Source organism: Macrobrachium rosenbergii, chromosome 9, assembly GCF_040412425.1.
Source record: "Macrobrachium rosenbergii isolate ZJJX-2024 chromosome 9, ASM4041242v1, whole genome shotgun sequence".
Classification (NCBI taxonomy): Eukaryota; Metazoa; Arthropoda; class Malacostraca; order Decapoda; family Palaemonidae; genus Macrobrachium; species Macrobrachium rosenbergii.
In genome coordinates, this window is record NC_089749.1 from 974,778 (window position 1) to 993,684 (window position 18,907).

Below are 18,907 nucleotides of genomic sequence, written 5' to 3' on the forward strand. Positions count from 1 at the left end.
CGCTTTTTTTTTTTTTGTTTTGTTTATTCTCTTTGCTTTCCTGTCCACATTCTATTTTCCTGTCTGTTTCAGAGTTCCTCTTACCCATAAATCACTATTATATAGTTTTTCTCTACGTTTTGTTACCTTTAGTTGCATTTCGCTCCTCTCAAATATTCCTTTTTCGCTTTCCCTTTAGCTACTGGTTCCCTCTTTTGAACTTTTCTTTTTCTCCTCTCTTGCTTTATGGTATCTCTTCTCTTCGCCCTTTCTACATTTGGACACGGATATGCGTGTATGAATGCATGCGCCGTTTCTAAAGGTTATGGTAACTTTGTTCATGCATGAGCGTATGCGAGAATTATTCACATACGTTGTGTGATTTAGTTGCCTAAGTATTTAAACTGAGCACAAACTTATTGGTTATGTAAATGCCTTAGGCCCCGTCCACACGGTCGAGCTCTGCTCGGTTAAACTTTGCCTCTTTGCCGGCTAAGCCTGTCGTACGCATTTATGCTGCTGTCCGAACGACGCTGGTTGGTTAGTGAGAGCCTGCTGACAGTGACTGACACAGGACCGAATTATGTACTACAATATGGATCGTAAAAGACCCAAGAAGACAATCGCGCTGTGTATTGTTGTAGCAATGTGTGCAAAGATAAAAGTGACAAGGCAGAAAAGGACGTGGTGTAAAGAGTGGCTACAAAGAAGAGCAGAAATAGGAAGTCATTTGACGATATTGCGGGAACTGAGACATGCATGGCTATGAATCAGATTTCATCAACTATATGAGAATGGACCCTAACAACTTTTATAAACTCTTATCTAAAATGGAGCCATATATAAGGAAACAAGATATACCATGAGGCAGAGTATTTCAGCTGAAGCTCGGCTACTGTACATGCAACATTTGTCAACAGGATGCAGCTACCGACCATTACAGTACAGCACTAGGATTTCCAAGCATAATGGACTAGACTGGCAGATTTCCGTAGCATTGCAATAATGGGTGTTAATATAACGGGAAACTGTTTTATTTTCCTTTATATTTATTTGTGAAGGTTTTACATGAAACTGCGCTTTACGGAAACTTTCCAGTAAGTGATGTATTTATCCGTTTACCAGAAATATTTCCGTCAGTTAACAGCCCTGCTGCTGCAAGCAAAGCCTCGATACTTCGATAAACATTAGGAAAGCCCTACACGAAGCTTTGCTCGCAGTTTCTCCGTTTCTGACGTCACACAGAGCCAAGTTCGCAGAGCAAAGCTCGACCGTGTGGACGGGGCCTTAGAATGATTTAAAACCTTTTTTATCTCAGAATATCATGAAAGCTAATTAGTTATTAGTCCTCGGAACTTTTAAAATTTCTTGTACTGGTCATTACAGATATCCACGACATTTAAGCAAAAACATTTAAAAGACATTTGGAACAACCCAAGATTTTGTGAATTTTATTTACAGTCAAGTTTCTCAGTGCCACAGATTTGAAAAGTTATTAGAAATTATTGGTAACTTCCCCTATTTGTACTTGGGTTATTTAAATCTATTGCAGTAAAAAACTTACGAGCACTACTACTGCTACTACATAAACTCAATGTTATAGACCGATTACATATCTACCGTTCAGGCTATCCTAAATGGGTAGTCACCTTCTGTGAACTCCTAAATACTTGTCTTGAATAATGCTGTTTTACATTTGTTAAATCCCCTTGGTCAAAATCAGTGATAAATTGAGTTAAACTACAAAGCCTCTTAATCCTTAGAGTCTTTACGCCGATATTTTATTACTCTTCACCTACAAGCAGTAATTTACTTCAATTTTAGTGGCCTTTTGGGATTTTCTAATTAGCATGTGCAGTCAACGAATATTCACCTTAAATCTCCTTTTTAAAGTTTCATGGAGTTTTATCCATTATGGAATTTTATCCAAAAGATGCATTACACCAGTTTTATCGTTAAGATACCTACCATTTATTACCTACCATTTATTATCTACCAAGTAGCTTTTATCATCTACCGAATAGCTTACAAGATAATTTTAGACAGAACTGTAATAAACCTTCAAATTTAAAATTTTCATAATATACTTTGCAGCGTTCCTAGATTAAACTCCGTACCAAGCTGGAATTTAGAGCCTACTAAAAACTATGCAATTTTACCGAAGAAATCTTATCGGTATTTTCCTTATCTCTTAAGAAAGCTTATTGAAGGTATCGCTCAAGTTCTTCGCCAAAGGAATTAACACAAATTTGAATAAAATATGGGTACTTAATTTCTTTATAAACTAGAACTGATAGGAAAACATGAAAATCAAAATCAGATTTTAATTGCTACCACGTAAGGTGACATTTTACATTGTTTTAGGTGCAATAAATTAAGTGCTTCAATTTACATAGAATAGGATATTTGTTTTACCCCTCAGTTTTATTTGTAAAGGGTATACAGATTTTACATACTAAATTACAAAACGGTTACGAAAATTTAGTTTTGATATTTTTGTTTTGAAGGAAGTCATGAAAATCCAAAAATCGTTAAATGATCTTATGTAAAACAGGCATCAGTCTCCACAGGCATCAGTCTCCACAGGCATCAGTCTCCACAGGCATCAGTCTCCACAGGCATCAGTCTCCACAGGCATCAGTCTCCACAGGCATCAGTCTCCACAGGCATCAGTCTCCACAGGCATCAGTCTCCACAGGCATCAGTCTCCACAGGCATCAGTCTCCCTATCAATGAGGGCATTAAAACTTCAATGAAATTTCTGAAAGATAAATGGCCATAGAAAATATATGCATTAAAGTACATTTGTGATTAAACATTAAAGCACAATGATCTAAAGGTAAGCAAGATGTAAAAATTAAATCTAAAAGAAAGCAAAGTGCAAAAATAAAATCCAAACAGTAACTGAAAGCAACGGAACTCCTACGGAACTCCTAAACACCTGTTAAATTTCCACAGGCGGGTTCCTCTTAGTTCATCAGTTCGTAATTAGGTTTTGAAATTAGTAGCTAACATCTCTTCCAGCATATCTCTTAGCCTGGAGGAGAAATGACATTCCTCACGTAACTTACTTTTCTGGAAGTCAGATTTGACCTGCAATTAAAGTTTCACAAATTCTACGTAAAGCAAAATACTAAATATTACAAAAGTGAAATTAAAATAGGCTAGATTTAAAATAAAAAATGAAACTAAATAAAAGCTTTATATTTAATATATGCAAATCACAACAATTAGCCTCAACACCACTTCTAAAGTACTAGTTACCGTTTCTCAGTATAATAAAATCTAATCTAATGAGCATTAAGATTAACCTGAATGTAGCTACTAAATTTTAAAAATTTCAAACTTCAAAATTACTCAAATGCTAAGTTAAACCATAAAATGTGAGACTAATGAAGGTTTAATCGTTAACGTCAAAGTAAACTTCAAGGCTAAAGCTTTTACTAAAGGTTCTTACTGAATTATACGAGATCTATCCCTTAATCACCTACCACCTGAAAGAAAACTAATTGGTTTGAAACCATGAACTTGTGTAGCAGGTGAGCAGACCTACGCAAGCCAGGGTGGGTGGTACCCTCACCCCCTCAAGAGCCCCTGAAAAAAAAGGCACTTTTGAAGAATCTGAGAAGTGGCTTCTTGGGTGGATTATTGTTTCGTTCATTATGAAATATCTTTATAAAAGGCCATACCACTTTATTAGCACGCACAAATAGGTCAACTGGTTTCAACGGAAACTAAAAAAACAGGACTGGTTCTTATTTAGACAGTGATATGTTTAGCAGCATTAGAAGATTTACCAGATTCAACAATTTAGTTTAATCAAACGGGAATGTTAAAACATTACTGTAAAAGACAAAGACAGCTAAATTTTACAGGAAAAAAACCAACTTTATTAATAAAGGGAACAAAGGTTGCAACATTACCGGTAAAATTCTACAAGTTACCCAAAACACACTAGCCAGCCATTTTTTCCATGAAAAACCACTAAGTGTTTTTCACGCAAAAATGGCTAGGAAAGAATACGGCAATTAAAAGCCTAAAAACGCCAACCTAACGTAACTTAGAGATGTTTACTATTACAGTTTAGCCGTATTAGCTATGGAGGCAGGCGGAAAGCAGTATTTCTTACCTTTTAAGTCATAATTTGATTAATTTTTTATCTATCATTCGCGCATAGTGATTAGGCTATGGGGTTCAAAAAGAGAAAGTTTCTAAAAATGTAGGTTGCAAATTCATATCTTGTACTGGCAACTTATAAAAGAAACATTACTATAAACTAAGCCAACTACACTTTACTCTAAAAGACAACAGGTAATTAAAAAAAAAAAAAAAAAACCAACATTTTAGTAACAAACTGAATAAAGGCTGCAACAATATTACTATAAACTTAATCAGAAAAAATTACTTAATACAAAAAATTATTATATAGACGAAAACAGTGATTCAAAGAAAAACTGAAACTGAAGACTTACGGAAAAGTCTTAAGTGTCATTCTGTACCAAAGTGCTCTGACAACTCCAACCGCAAGGATTCCAGTTACTAAGACTCCTGAAGCAGCTACAAATATGGTTTTTACGAAGTTTTGATGATTGCGCAACGCAAGTGGCTTGAAATTTACAGTAAAGTGAACAAGCATATGGATAACTATTGTGAAATTAGGATACTTACAAAAGTGTGTGGACAAACTGGAGTCCTAATAAAGATTTTTATTAAACATTCACTAATAACTATTTTAGTACTAAGCAAAATCTAATGTGCTCGGAAAGGATCTTACTGCAGCCTTTATATCACCAACGGACTCTTCAAACTATGAAAAATAGCAACAAAGAAAAAGGCACTTATTACAAGAATACAGCAGGAGTCTTCAGTAACCAGGATAAAAATCTTATAAAAAGACCGAATGCAGGAATTAAGAGTTTCATATAAATGAAAACGTTCACACGTTGAACACTTCATGGTTCAGCCATTTCGTTATTTTAAATTAAAACAAACTACAGAGTAATAATAAGCATTAATCGTTGATTAGCTTAAATAAATTAAAGTATTTGTCAACACGAAAACTGGAAATGTGGAACAGTACTCAAACAAAGTCGGAGCGAACGCTACACATTAATTATCAAGAACACTTGCTTACCTTCCAAGAAACGTTAGTTTGATCCTAACTCAAAAGACAAAAACACCCTAAAAAAACATTTTGCTGCCACTTTATCAAAAAACTGCAAATATTAACTTCCACAAAAACACCATCGTTTTCAAAGGGGCACTTACTGCTACATGGCAAAATGCATGAGTAAACACCAAATCGCTTCACTTCTACCGAAATCAACGTTTCTTATGCCTCCAACCAAGGATAGTAAGTTAAGAAACACCCACTTGGGATAGTTAGCCCTTCGCAGGTCGCACGTCAGGGATTCTAGACAACCACTATATCAGTCTCACTCGTTTCTTTTGAGAAATATTTCCAGAAAATCATGTCCGTTTTCTTTGCTACAGATTTCGGATGTTAAATTGTTTTGTTGATCTTTGGTGACGTATTATTATTATTATCATTATTATTATTATTATTATTATTATTATTATTAGTAGTAGTAGTAGTAGTAGTAGTAGTAATGGCATATTATTATTATTATTATTATTATTATTATTATTATTATTATTATTATTAACGTAGTAAAAAGCTTCATGAGAAATTTCATCCAGGATGACCACAGCTATGTTCTTCTTTCAACCAACTTTACCCCGTCTCTCTCTCTCTCTCTCTCTCAACAAGAATCATCTCCCGTTCCAAATCCTCTCAAGGTGTCTGACTGAAGACACAGGTGACGTCAATGAGAATTTATAGAGAAGACGAAAAAAAAAAAGAACGAAGAAAAGACAGGTTTTGGGAGTCAGTAAGAAAGATTTACGAGTAACTGGGATCTCATACTTTCGCTCAGTGATATCTCTCGTGATATATTGTTTTGTTTTGCACTTTAAAAGTCACGTTTGGGAATTCGTATCTGTAGCAACTTTCTGGGTCAGGTACTTTCCGTTTAGGTTTTCATGGAGAAATATAATAATAAATATATTATTATTATTATTATTATTATTATTATTATTATTATTATTAACAATAATGATGAATAATATCATTTCTTATCATGATTGTAAACTAGTAAAAAATGAGTCCACAATGATATACTATATATATATATATATATATATATATATATATAATATATATATCCATATATATATATATATATATATATATATATATATATATATATATATATATATATATATATATATATACATAATGATAATGATAATTCCCTTGGTGTCTTTTTTATTATTTCCTCTTGGGATCTCATGCCCTTTTATTTCCATTAATCTCCGGTCTTTTATATTAATTTCCTTTCCATTTCTTTACAGTTTTTAGATGTTGTAAGATACACTTTTACTTTTGGTACGATAAACTATTATTTTCAAAGGAATGTCTTCGGAACTGTACAAAATTATCAATGATCTCATTATCTATCACCGTTAGGTAGGTTACATTGCAAGAAGTGCTCTGTTTTTATTTGAAATATAAATATTTTTTTCCGGGAATGTTGGAATAAAACGAAAATAGCTGATTCCATGACACTGAAAGAACTGTGCATCAGCAAATGATATTTCTCAAGCTTTGCAAATCAAATTTAAGCTGAAATAAAGGGGTAAACATTTATATACAGTCGAGTTCGTTTATAACGTACAGGTTTGTAATGAATTCAGGCTTGTAACGAATGGCGGTGAAATCCCCGGTTCCCAATTCAAATAAATGAACTTAAAATTGTAGGTATGTAACGAATTCTTTATTAGGAAATCAGGTATATAACGAACTATTTTGTGCGTGCCGGCGACAGTTTTATCGGTAAAAAATACCTGTTGTAACGGAGTGATAATTTTATTGTTAAACAAACATCAAACACTTGTTATCCCAGTGAACTGTTATTGCTTTGTTCTTAATTTTGTCTTTGTCGGCTTTGATAAATTTTTGCCGCAAAAAGGCCGTGTTTTTTGCGGTACACGCTGAACGAAAAGTATAAAATAGGGCAGTCAGTTCGTTTCATCATTCAGTAGTCAGTAGGGCTAGTAGAAAAACTATTTTTTTTTAACAGCTTAGTGCTTGTTTGCTAATTTTAATTGATTATGACTGTTTATATTATGTAATGCGTCATTAAAATATTTAAAATTAATATGCTGTGTTACTTTCTTATTATTCCAAGTGAAATCCTTGTCAACAGATTGTTTCTTCACACAAATAAAAATTATTACGTTCAACAATACACAACTACTAGAAGTGCCACAAAACTCACATGTACACGCATTACACTTACCCCGGACGCTGTGTACATTGTGTATCAACTTACTCTCGTTTAAAGGTTTTAAATAAAGTAAAAACTTCAAACGTATCTTTAATTTCGTTATAAACATTAAAACACATATCCAGTTCTTAAACTAGCAGAGACTTTTATTGAAATGTATTAGAAATCTTGATACGCTGAGGAGGATAGATACTTTATCGTCTGGATTTCATTCTGTATCAGAACAAGGGAGGTAATCTAGTCATTTCAAGTATCTCCTTTTATGGCAAATGATGCCTGTAACGAATTGCAGACGACAATCTCCCGGAATTCGCTATAAACGAACTCTACTGTAGTCTTATCTTGTTTAATGAGTGTAAAATAAATATGTATTTTGAACGCTTTAATCACTTGTAAAAAAAAAAAATCCGATTCTCCTTTACGTTGTTGTTATCATTTGCGATATAATAATTTTTGTAAACCTTAATTTATGATAATCGTTAAATAATGGTTGTAGACAAAATTGCTAGTAATAAAAATTTGTACATTTCTGTTGAATAATTATGAGACGTGATATGATGCGTTTATTTTCATGAACCATGTTTCGTTACTATAAACCTAAGTTAATCATTCTTTCAAGGGAAATGTATTTTTAAAAATTTTTTATAAGACATCTCTTATTAGGAATGGCATAAAATCATTCACTCGTCAAGAATAAAAGCGTACTTAATGCCGTTCCAGTGATGGTCAATATTTTCGACGGAATTTCATTCCGACGGAAATACAGCTGCCGCTATCCGTCGAATATTGGCCCGGAACCCTCAGAGGAATTCCCTTTTCAATAAAGCCTCTTCAGGACCCTTTGAAGTTGACCCAGTGGATGGGAGCGTGGCTCCCGAGTAGTTACACTTGGAGTCTCTATGGCTGCCTGGCGGGTCTCCGACCGCTTTGTGCCCCATTTTAGCTCTTTCTGTAATGCAGATACGACCCCGATTCTATACCGTCCTCTTTTATCCGGGTTTGTGTATAGGGTGACAGGGTGGTTTCTTTCCCTCTCTCCACACAGGAAGAATAATTACGATGCAGTGACGGGATTTAGTATTTGCCGTTTTACCTTCTTCAGAGTTTTTTTTTTTTATTTGCAAAACTCTATGAGTTAAATCCACATTTCTATATAATTATCAATTCAATGGTATCTTTCTCCAGGAAAGAAATCACGTGGCTTCTGTATATCAATTATTCTTAATCTCAGTTAACATTATGATATGCTTGACTTCCCAACAACTGAGAATTAATTTTGAAATTTTCCTTTTAGCTCGCTGCTCTCTCTCTCTCTCTCTCTCTCCTCCTCCCCACTCCAAACCCCAAACGAGGATGAACAGTTCTTGAATTGAATGGTCCTACTGGTTTAAGGTAAATTCGATTCTGCCCGTAATTAGTGGATAATATCCTTTCTATTTAACGCTTGTCTGAAGCAGCTGCGCAATAGAAATGAACATCAGCGCTCTTGGCAACTGCTTACCTTACAAACGTGTTTAACACTGTTGCAAGACACTGGAAATACAAACAAAAAAGGAAAAACTAAATTGCTTTTATCCCAGGCACAGCGAACTCTGGCGCAATTTTCAAAGGGAGAGAGCCAAAAGTATGAATAGAGACAGCGTCATAAAACAACACGAAAGATACTGTCTTTATCTGACAGGTCGAACGGTGTCACAAGTTTCAAAGGGAGAACTGCAACTGTAAAAACAATAAAAATGCATCACACTGCAGTTAATCATGTAGTTCCATTACTTTTATCGCGCCATGAACACGGAAAGAGAGAGAGAGAGAGAGAGAGAGAGAGAGAGAGAGAGTAGGGATGCAATCTTTTTTCTGCAAGGAAAAGTAGTATAATAGGGTTTTATACCTGAATTTAAACGTACAAATAATTCCTGTTCTCTCTCTCTCTCTCTCTCTCTCTCTCTCTCTCTCTCTCTCTCTCTCTCTCTTTGAAGTTATTGATGACGAGATCTATATGAGGAACTTAAATAAAAAAACTGAAGTCTTAATAACAAAAATTTAAGATAATAATTGTTTACCTTTTCTTTCCTAAAGCCAGTGCTATTTTAAGGACATTGAAGAAAGTAGATTAGCAAGGCAAGATTAAAGAAAACCTTAGATTATCGTTGCTTTTTAGTCACAGATAAAAGAAAGAAGTCTCGAAATAATTACTTGCACGACAACTAAAATCTGAAAATGGGAAAAATTCACATGAGAGCAAAACGGTTAAGAGAAAATTACAGCTTTAATTCCGGCAATTTGCAAACTTTCGGGATCTGAGTTAATTGCAGATTTTATCGCCAACTCGAGATCCCATTTATCTGATGCCCTTCCGGAAGAAGCGCCATTTACAAAATTATCGTTCATTTACTTCTTACAATTCATTTGTTGGGATGCTTAGCTGGTGTTACAAAGCCAAATGTTCTTTAATTGATAATATTGTTGATTTATACTTCAGTTAGGTTGATGTACTAATTATGATTTGAGTGTTATTTACAGAAGACTGGGGTTTTAACCCTTGTGATGTACAAGTAATAGGAACCAGTTCTCTCCTCTCTCTCTCTCTCTCTCTCTCTCTCTCTCTCTCTCTCTCTCTCTCCCCCACAATTCCGTCAGTTTGGAAGTTTTTGCATTTTCGACTGATCATCATCGGCTTCGAGTTGGTGTTGAACAAAGTTTTGTGTCTATTCTTCTTTTCTCATCTGGAATGAAAAATCTTGGGCCAGTGTTGGTGGGTGTGAGACTTATTCTTTCTTCACCCCTGCAGACATATTCAACCCATTCTTTTGGCGATAATGAGCAACTATTTTTTACGACACTTTCTAATATATTTCAGGATATTTCCAAATGCATCTCATCGGAAGTCGATATAAACACCTTGGTTTTGTGAACTTCTTTTGCAAATCCGAACGAGAAAACTTTTTTTTATCAGTGTTACAATACGAATTAACACAAGGGAAAGAGGGACTAAACTACAAATGTTTCTGAGTATTGCCACAAACTTTGTCATCTGTCATTGAAAATTCGCGTTAGACTTACAAAGACACTAGAATTTTGTTTTATAAATAATAAGAAATATCTATAAAGTATTGCAGTGCGTCGGTGCGAGAAAGGTTCTCACAGGCTGTGTTTATGCCTGCTGCAAAATTAATTAGAAAATATTTAATATATATTTTAAAAATGGAATATACAGATGCTTTATAATGTAGTATCTATGATCTCAGTGGTAAGATAATTTGTTCACAAATATTCGTCTTTCTTTGATCCAGATTTTCATAATAAGAATTACAGAAAAAAATTGTCCTATATTAAAAAAAACTAAATTCGTATTTCGATGTTGCATCTGCTTAGTAATTTTTTTTATAAGTAGACCTTTTATGTAGCAAGCATTTTTACAAATATGAATGTCAAATTTATTAGACATAAAGCATGTTTAAATAAAGCTCGAAAATTATTAAAAGTGGACTCCCATTTTTTTTCATAAAAGCACCAAAAACTCTTTACAGGTGTTCCTTTAGGATCCTTGGCAGCTTCCAACGATGGATAAGCGAGAAACAAAACGGTTCAAAGACTACTCAGAAAAACGAGCCAAATCTCGATCCTTGCTTGGAAACGTTAACAAAACTAATGACGGTGGAAATTATTGTTTGGTCTGCTTAGTCGTTTATGTGTTCGTTTAGGAAGAGTTGTGAGGGTTGTAAAGGTAAGTCCTCTTTAATACTGTGTAGTTTTCGCATATTAGAATGGGATGTTTTGGTTTTTAGTTTAGGAAGTGCTTGGTTTACGGTGAGGTCTTATCCCAAGTTAAGGTAGTGTGAGTTCGTAAAGTATTTTCTCCTGATTAGGTCACTGTTAGTTTTCGTTATCCATATACCAGTGTGGGCTTTCAGTAACAGTCCCTTCTGTTTTAATAGCTAAATGTTTTTTCAATGAGTTTCTCTGCCAAAGCACTTTTTCAATCGAGTTTCTCTGCCAAAGCACTTTTTCAATCGAGTTTCTCTGCCAAAGCACTTTTTCAATCGAGTTTTCTGCCAAAGCACTTTTCAATCGAGTTTATCTCTGCCAGCACTTTTTCAATCGAGTTTATCTCTCGCCAAAGCACTTTTCAATCGAGTTTATCTCTGCCAAAGCACTTTTTCAATCGAGTTTATCTCTGCCAAAGCACTTTTTCAATCGAGCTTATCTCTGCCAAAGCACTTTTTCAATCGAGTTTATTCTGCCAAAGCACTTTTTCAATCGAGTTTATCTCTGCCAAAGCACTTTTTCAATCGAGTTTATCTTCTGCCAAAGCACTTTTTCAATCGAGTTTATCTCTGCCAAAAGCACTTTTTCAATCGAGTTTATCTTCTGCCAAAGCACTTTTTCAATCGAGTTTATCTCTGCCAAAGCACTTTTTCAATCGAGTTTCTCTGCCAAAGCACTTTTTCAATCGAGTTTCTCTGCCAAAGCACTTTTTCAATCGAGTTTATCTCTGCCAAAGCACTTTTTCAATCGAGTTTATCTCTGCCAAAGCACTTTTTCAATCGAGTTTATCTCTGCCAAAGCACTTTTCAATCGAGTTTATCTCTCGCCAAAGCACTTTTTCAATCGAGTTTATCTCTGCCAAAGCACTTTTTCAATCGAGTTTATCTCTGCCAAAGCACTTTTTCAATCGAGTTTATCTCGCCAAAGCACTTTTCAATCGAGTTTCTCTGCCAAAGCACTTTTTCAATCGAGTTTATCTCTGCCAAAGCACTTTTTCAATCGAGTTTATCTCTGCAAAGCACTTTTCAATCGAGTTTATCTCTGCCAAAGCACTTTTTCAATCGAGTTTATCTCTGCCAAAGCACTTTTTCAATCGAGTTTATCTTCTGCCAAAGCACTTTTCAATCGAGTTTATCTCTGCCAAAGCACTTTTTCAATCGAGTTTATCTCTGCCAAAGCACTTTTTCAATCGAGTTTATCTCTGCCAAAGCACTTTTCAATCGAGTTTATCTCTGCCAAAGCACTTTTTCAATCGAGTTTATCTCTCTGCCAAAGCACTTTTTTCAATCGAGTTTATCTCTGCCAAAGCACTTTTCAATCGAGTTTATCTCTGCCAAAGCACTTTTTCAATCGAGTTTATCTTCGCCAAAGCACTTTTTCAATCGAGTTTATCTCTGCCAAAGCACTTTTTCAATCGAGTTTATCTCTGCCAAAGCACTTTTTCAATCGAGTTTATCTCTGCCAAAGCACTTTTCAATCGAGTTTATTCTCCTCGCCAAAGCACTTTTTCAATCGAGTTTATCTCTGCCAAAGCACTTTTTCAATCGAGTTTATCTTCGCCAAAGCACTTTTTCAATCGAGTTTATCTCTGCCAAAGCACTTTTCAATCGAGTTTATTCTGCCAAAAGCACTTTTTCAATCGAGTTTATCTCTGCCAAAGCACTTTTTCAATCGAGTTTATTCTGCCAAAGCACTTTTCAATCGAGTTTATCTCTGCCAAAGCACTTTTTCAATCGAGTTTATCTCTGCCAAAGCACTTTTTCAATCGAGTTTATCTCGCCAAAGCACTTTTTCAATCGAGTTTTATCTCTGCCAAAGCACTTTTTCAATCGAGTTTTATCTCTGCCAAAGCACTTTTTCAATCGAGTTTTATTCTGCCAAAGCACTTTTTCAATCGAGTTTTATCTCTGCAAAGCACTTTTCAATCGAGTTTTATCTCTGCCAAAAGCACTTTTTCAATCGAGTTTTATCTCTGCCAAAGCACTTTTTCAATCGAGTTTATTTGCCAAAGCACTTTTTCAATCGAGTTTTATCTCTGCCAAAGCACTTTTTCAATCGAGTTTTATCTCTGCCAAAGCACTTTTTCAATCGAGTTTTATCTCTGCCAAAGCACTTTTCAATCGAGTTTTATCTCTGCCAAGCACTTTTTCAATCGAGTTTTATCTCTGCCAGCACTTTTCAATCGAGTTTTATCTCTGCCAAAGCACTTTTTCAATCGAGTTTTATCTCTGCCAAAGCACTTTTTCAATCGAGTTTTATCTCTGCCAAAGCACTTTTTCAATCGAGTTTTATCTCTGCCAAAGCACTTTTTCAATCGAGTTTTATCTCTGCCAAAGCACTTTTTCAATCGAGTTTTATCTCTGCCAAAGCACTTTTTCAATCGAGTTTTATCTCTGCCAAAGCACTTTTTCAATCGAGTTTATCTCTGCCAAAGCACTTTTTCAATCGAGTTTATCTCGCCAAAGCACTTTTCAATCGAGTTTATCTCTGCCAAAGCACTTTTTCAATCGAGTTTATCTCTGCCAAAGCACTTTTTCAATCGAGTTTATCTCTGCCAAAGCACTTTTCAATCGAGTTTATCTCTGCCAAAGCACTTTTTCAATCGAGTTTATCTCTGCCAAAGCACTTTTTCAATCGAGTTTATCTCTGCCAAAGCACTTTTCAATCGAGTTTATCTCTGCCAAAGCACTTTTTCAATCGAGTTTATCTCTGCCAAAGCACTTTTTCAATCGAGTTTATCTCTGCCAAAGCACTTTTTCAATCGAGTTTATCTCTGCCAAAGCACTTTTTCAATCGAGTTTATCTCTGCCAAAGCACTTTTTCAATCGAGTTTATCTCTGCCAAAGCACTTTTTCAATCGAGTTTATCTCTGCCAAAGCACTTTTTCAATCGAGTTTTATTCTCTGCCAAATCACTTTTCAATCGAGTTTTTATCTCTGCCAAAGCACTTTTTCAATCGAGTTTTATCTCTGCCAAAGCACTTTTTCAATCGAGTTTATCTCTGCCAAAGCACTTTTTCAATCGAGTTTTATCTTCTGCCAAAGCAATTTTCAATCGAGTTTATCTCTGCCAAAGCACTTTTTCAATCGAGTTTATCTCTGCCAAAGCACTTTTCAATCGAGTTTATCTCTGCCAAAAAGCACTTTTTCAATCGAGTTTATCTCTGCCAAAGCACTTTTTCAATCGAGTTTATCTCTCTGCCAAAGCACTTTTTCAATCGAGTTTATCTCTGCGCCAAAGCACTTTTTCAATCGAGTTTATCTCTGCCAAAGCACTTTTTCAATCGAGTTTATCTTTATCTCTGCCAAAGCACTTTTTCAATCGAGTTTATCTCTGCCAAAGCACTTTTTCAATCGAGTTTATTCTGCCAAAGCACTTTTTCAATCGAGTTTATCTCTGCCAAAGCACTTTTTCAATCGAGTTTATCTCTGCCAAACTTTTCAATCGCACTTTTTCAATCGAGTTTATCTCTGCCAAAGCACTTTTTCAATCGAGTTTATCAATCTTTATCGCCAAAAGCACTTTTTCAATCGAGTTTATCTCTGCCAAAGCACTTTTCAATCGAGTTTATCTCTGCCAAAGCACTTTTTCAATCGAGTTTATCTCTGCCAAAGCACTTTTTCAATCGAGTTTATCTCTGCCAAAAACGCACTTTCAATCGAGTTTATCTCTGCCAAAGCACTTTTTCAATCGAGTTTATCTCTGCCAGCCAAAGCACTTTTTCAATCGAGAGTTTATCTTTGCTCTCTGCCAAAAACGCACTTTTTCAATCGAGTTTTTCAATCAGGTTTATCTCTGCCAAAGCACTTTTTCAATCGAGTTTATCTCTGCCAGCACTTTTTCAATCGAGTTTATCTCTGCCAAAGCACTTTTCAATCGAGTTTATCTCGCCAAAAGCACTTTATCAATCGAGTTTATCTCTGCCAAAGCACTTTTTCAATCGAGTTTATCTCTGCCAAAGCACTTTTCAATCGAGTTTATTTATCTCTGCCAAAGCACTTTTTCAATCGAGTTTATCTCTGCCAAAGCACTTTTCAATCGAGTTTATCTCCTGCTTTCAATCAAAGCACTTTTTCAATCGAGTTTATCTCTGCCAAAGCACTTTTTCAATCGAGTTTATCTCTGCCAAAGCACTTTTTCAATCGAGTTTATCTCTGCCAAAGCACTTTTTCAATCGAGTTTATCTCTGCCAAAGCAATCCGAAGGATGAGCTGTCTTCAATTTTATGCACCGAAGGAATCTGTGGAGAAAGTTCATGGTACTCTGTTCTTGTGATCAGAAATTTTCAGTTGAGAGTTAAGGGTTCGTTCAAATAAGCTTCTATTAACTTTTTACTTAAGCTTCAATAAGCTGCTTCTCAATGAAGCGTTTGGGCTTCTGCTAGAAGTGGTTTGCCCTACTGATGCAATGATTTAATTTAGTACAGGCATTGTGACCAGAGGTTGATAGGTCTATAAAGTACTTTGTCTTGTTTAACGCTTGATGCAATTAAGTTTGCCAATGATCAAGTCCGGAGGTTTTAAACTTTTATGCTAAAATTTAAGGTGCTGCATTTCAAAAAATATCCTTATGATTTCAGTTAATATAACTTATTTACCTTTTTCCCAGTGAAAAAGTATTGAACTTCTAAGAACTTACCATTTCGCCTTGTATCGTAAGTTAGCTTTTTATTAGTTATACTGGCGTAGTTATAATCGTGAATATTTACTTTTAATGAACTTTGATTTCAGGTGAAGATAGTGTTCTATGCTCAAACAGCAATGACTAAAGACCCAGCCTCGTTACCGGCGATATTAAGGAATTTGATAAGTTGTATTTTTAAATTCTTAGTTTAATTTTTAGCCTTGTTTGAACAACCTTCAGTTAACCTAACGTTATAATTTTTGATTAGGTTTTCTTTTGTTCATTTTTTATTCATTCTAGATTAAGGGCCTTTTAGTGTTAATTTTATTAAAGTTAACTTTGCCATGCCGTGTGCTAAAGTTATCAGTTGACCAACTATAGCTTGTAATGAACGGTTACCCGCCTGTGCTTGACTGTAATGGCTTCTTCATTGCGGGTGCTTTGGCATAGTCTTCAATTTGCTTTTTACACATTTTCCTGCATTAATCTTAGAACAGATGTAAAGAGATTTACTACTGAGGTCAACGTAATTTGCGTTCACTGGTTGAGTGCTAACCTGAGTATTATTTGCAGGTTTCTAGTTCATGTTATCCACGCTGACTATCTATTTCTGCAATTCCTCCCAAGAGACAAGCCTTTTCTTCACCGAAGATGAAAAGCATTCTAGTCATCAATCGAAATTTTATCTGAAGTTAAGTATTTTTGCTTCTGTTTACTAACTTAACTACTTTTTTTTTTTTGCCTCCACCCCTCCAGGGGCGGTGCCCCTGAAGGGGTGGGGGTACCCCCATGACTTGTGTAGTAGGTCCTGGGACCTGCTACACAAGTCATGGGGGAATTTTTCTTTCAGGTTGTCACGATGCCAGGTAATTCGAAATCATTCATTCATTCAGGTGGTAAGTGTGACTGATGGTTAAATTGAGGCCTGTTTCATCTCGAGAGATTTAGCCCATAAATTAGGCATTAGCATACTGAGCTTACATATTTAAGTAAACATAGCTTTATTTATAGCCATAGTCTAATACAGCAAAATAATTGCTAAAATGACAAGAATTTAAGTTAGGTTGATTATAATTGAAGGAAATACTCCTTCAGGGCTCAGTGTTGAATGTTACGTGTACCAAAATTACTTTCTCTAGAGTGGTAGGTGTATGACAGTCTCCCCGTGGTGGAGGTACTTAAAATAGGCAAGGAGAAAGTTTTCAGTGGTGTTCAGAGCTGTCTGCAGCTGTAGGATAAACTGGTTTCATTATGCTAAAGCTAAGGTATGCTGAGTGAGATAAGGTAGCTGAAAACTACAGGAATGTTTTCTGTGGAAAATAACTTAAATTTGGTACATTAGCGAACCATCGGAATTTGATTAGACTTGCATTGTCGGCTAAAGTTATCAGAAACTGGCAGTTACGACTATAACACACTAATGTATAAACCAGAAATTAAGGCTTTGATAGCCCTAAGTATTTTCTTTTGTAAGGTTTTTCAAATTGATGAGCATTGTATTCAGAAGTGCAATAGCTTTATTAACTAGGGTGTATAGATATTCTGCAAGATATTAATTTAAAGGTATATCAGAAACATAGCCTTAATCTTTAGTGCAGTAATCATTAGTTAAGGGCTAAAATGCTTATTAGACTGAATCAGGTTTATTAGACCGATCTTGAGGTACAGAAATTAAGGGTAGTTACTGCCACATTAAGGGTTATAATAAAATTTTTGCAATGGTAGAATAGTTATGAATTAGATATTAGGTTTTATTTGTAGTAATGCTGGTGTTAATTGACTGGAAAATATTTAAGGTTAAAATTTCTGTTAATTGGATCTGTGCAAATATTTTTTAAACTGACCTCTCCACTGAACAATTTTTATGAACTTTGCAAAATTTGAACATAGACGTAGATCACACGAGATAAAAATAGTTTTTTAATTTTAATTTTTATCGCAGGTAAATAAAATTTCCTTTTAATTAAATTTTTATTACGCAGGATTTTGTATTTTTCAGGATGGCTAGTTTGTAATTCTCTGCCCATTTTAAATATTGTCACTAACTTAAAACTAGTTTCAAACGTCATTTGTTTTCAAAGTCTGTCACTAATGATTAATACTGTAAAATTTAATCTACAAAGTTTACCTTGTGGTCAACATTATACCAGATTAGGAGCTATTTCCAGAAGCTTTGATGCAAATCGGGGCTATTCAACTGGTGCAATTGCAACCTTATAAGAGATACACCTATTAGAAAGTTTCACTTCAGTGCAACTTCACTTTTGTTAAATTCATGTATGGCATACATGTGTGTAACGAATTTATTAACGGTTAACTTCTAAATAGAACTTGGCTTGTGTAAAGTTAACGGTAGCGGGATCACATTAAATAGCTGAAATAAAAGGGAAAAAATACAGGAATTTTCAACATCTAGCGTTGCAGTTGAATAGCCTTTTGGAGTTTTATAGGATACTTCAGCTTTTCCTGTCATTTCAGGTGCCTTCAAAAACAAGACTGACCCTCTGAGTTGTGTGCTTTCAAAAATTGTAGAGTTTTGTAAGTGCTGATCCAACTCTGCCTAATGACTGTCAACCGTGAATGTGGACCTGAAGATAAGGTGTTTATCATTACCTTAAATTATAAGTTATCAATTTGCATTCAAACCTCTTTGTCAGAAAATGAGTTTTCTTCATTGTCAAAATATTGACGGGAAAGTTACACTTAAGTTTTTTTAAAAACAGATGTTGATTTTCTTCGAATTATTATAAAAGGCAAAATTTTCAAAACAGTTTGCAAAAAACATTCTTTATCCTGAATGAGGCCATTCAATTTTCATAATTCTTACTGAATTCCCTAATTCATTTTATGCATATAGTTTTAAGCATTTGTTCTTTGTATTCATGTTATTAATTAAAAAATGTTCTGTAAGGTTACAGTATATTTTGGTTAAGACTTAACCCAGTAACAAATGGAAAACAAATTTAACTGTATTGGTGAAAAACTTCGTAATGCATTTAGTCAATACATTCGAAGCGCGTTCTGGCTACCTTAATAGTGAATAGGGGATTCTGTATTCATCGAAAATGAAACTTTGTTGCATGGCTTAAAGGTGTTTTTGGGAGATATGCTGTAAGGAACCAAGCAGTGAAGCCTAAGTGATTAAAAGGATTTTGATTATTAATGCTATGTAATTTTTTCCCCTAATAAAA

The 18,907-nt window shown here is 34.9% G+C and overlaps 2 long non-coding RNA genes across 3 annotated transcripts; one reads left to right on the top strand and one right to left on the bottom strand.

Moving 5' to 3' along the window:
* Window positions 1-2,289: 2,289 nt before the first annotated feature.
* Window positions 2,290-5,272, bottom strand: LOC136842030 (uncharacterized). Of its 2 annotated transcripts, none has more exons than XR_010854143.1 (4): window positions 5,248-5,272; window positions 3,471-3,573; window positions 2,921-3,072; window positions 2,290-2,740 (listed from the first exon to the last, which is right to left on the bottom strand). It is a non-coding gene; the product is annotated as an uncharacterized lncRNA (long non-coding RNA). The 2 variants fall into 2 exon arrangements; XR_010854142.1 differs by having other exon boundaries at window positions 5,114-5,253.
* A 5,630-nt stretch (window positions 5,273-10,902) lies between these two features.
* LOC136841356 (uncharacterized) lies at window positions 10,903-18,879 on the top strand. Its single transcript, XR_010853901.1, has 2 exons — window positions 10,903-11,052; window positions 16,290-18,879. It is a non-coding gene; the product is annotated as an uncharacterized lncRNA (long non-coding RNA).
* The last annotated feature ends 28 nt before the right edge of the window (window positions 18,880-18,907 follow it).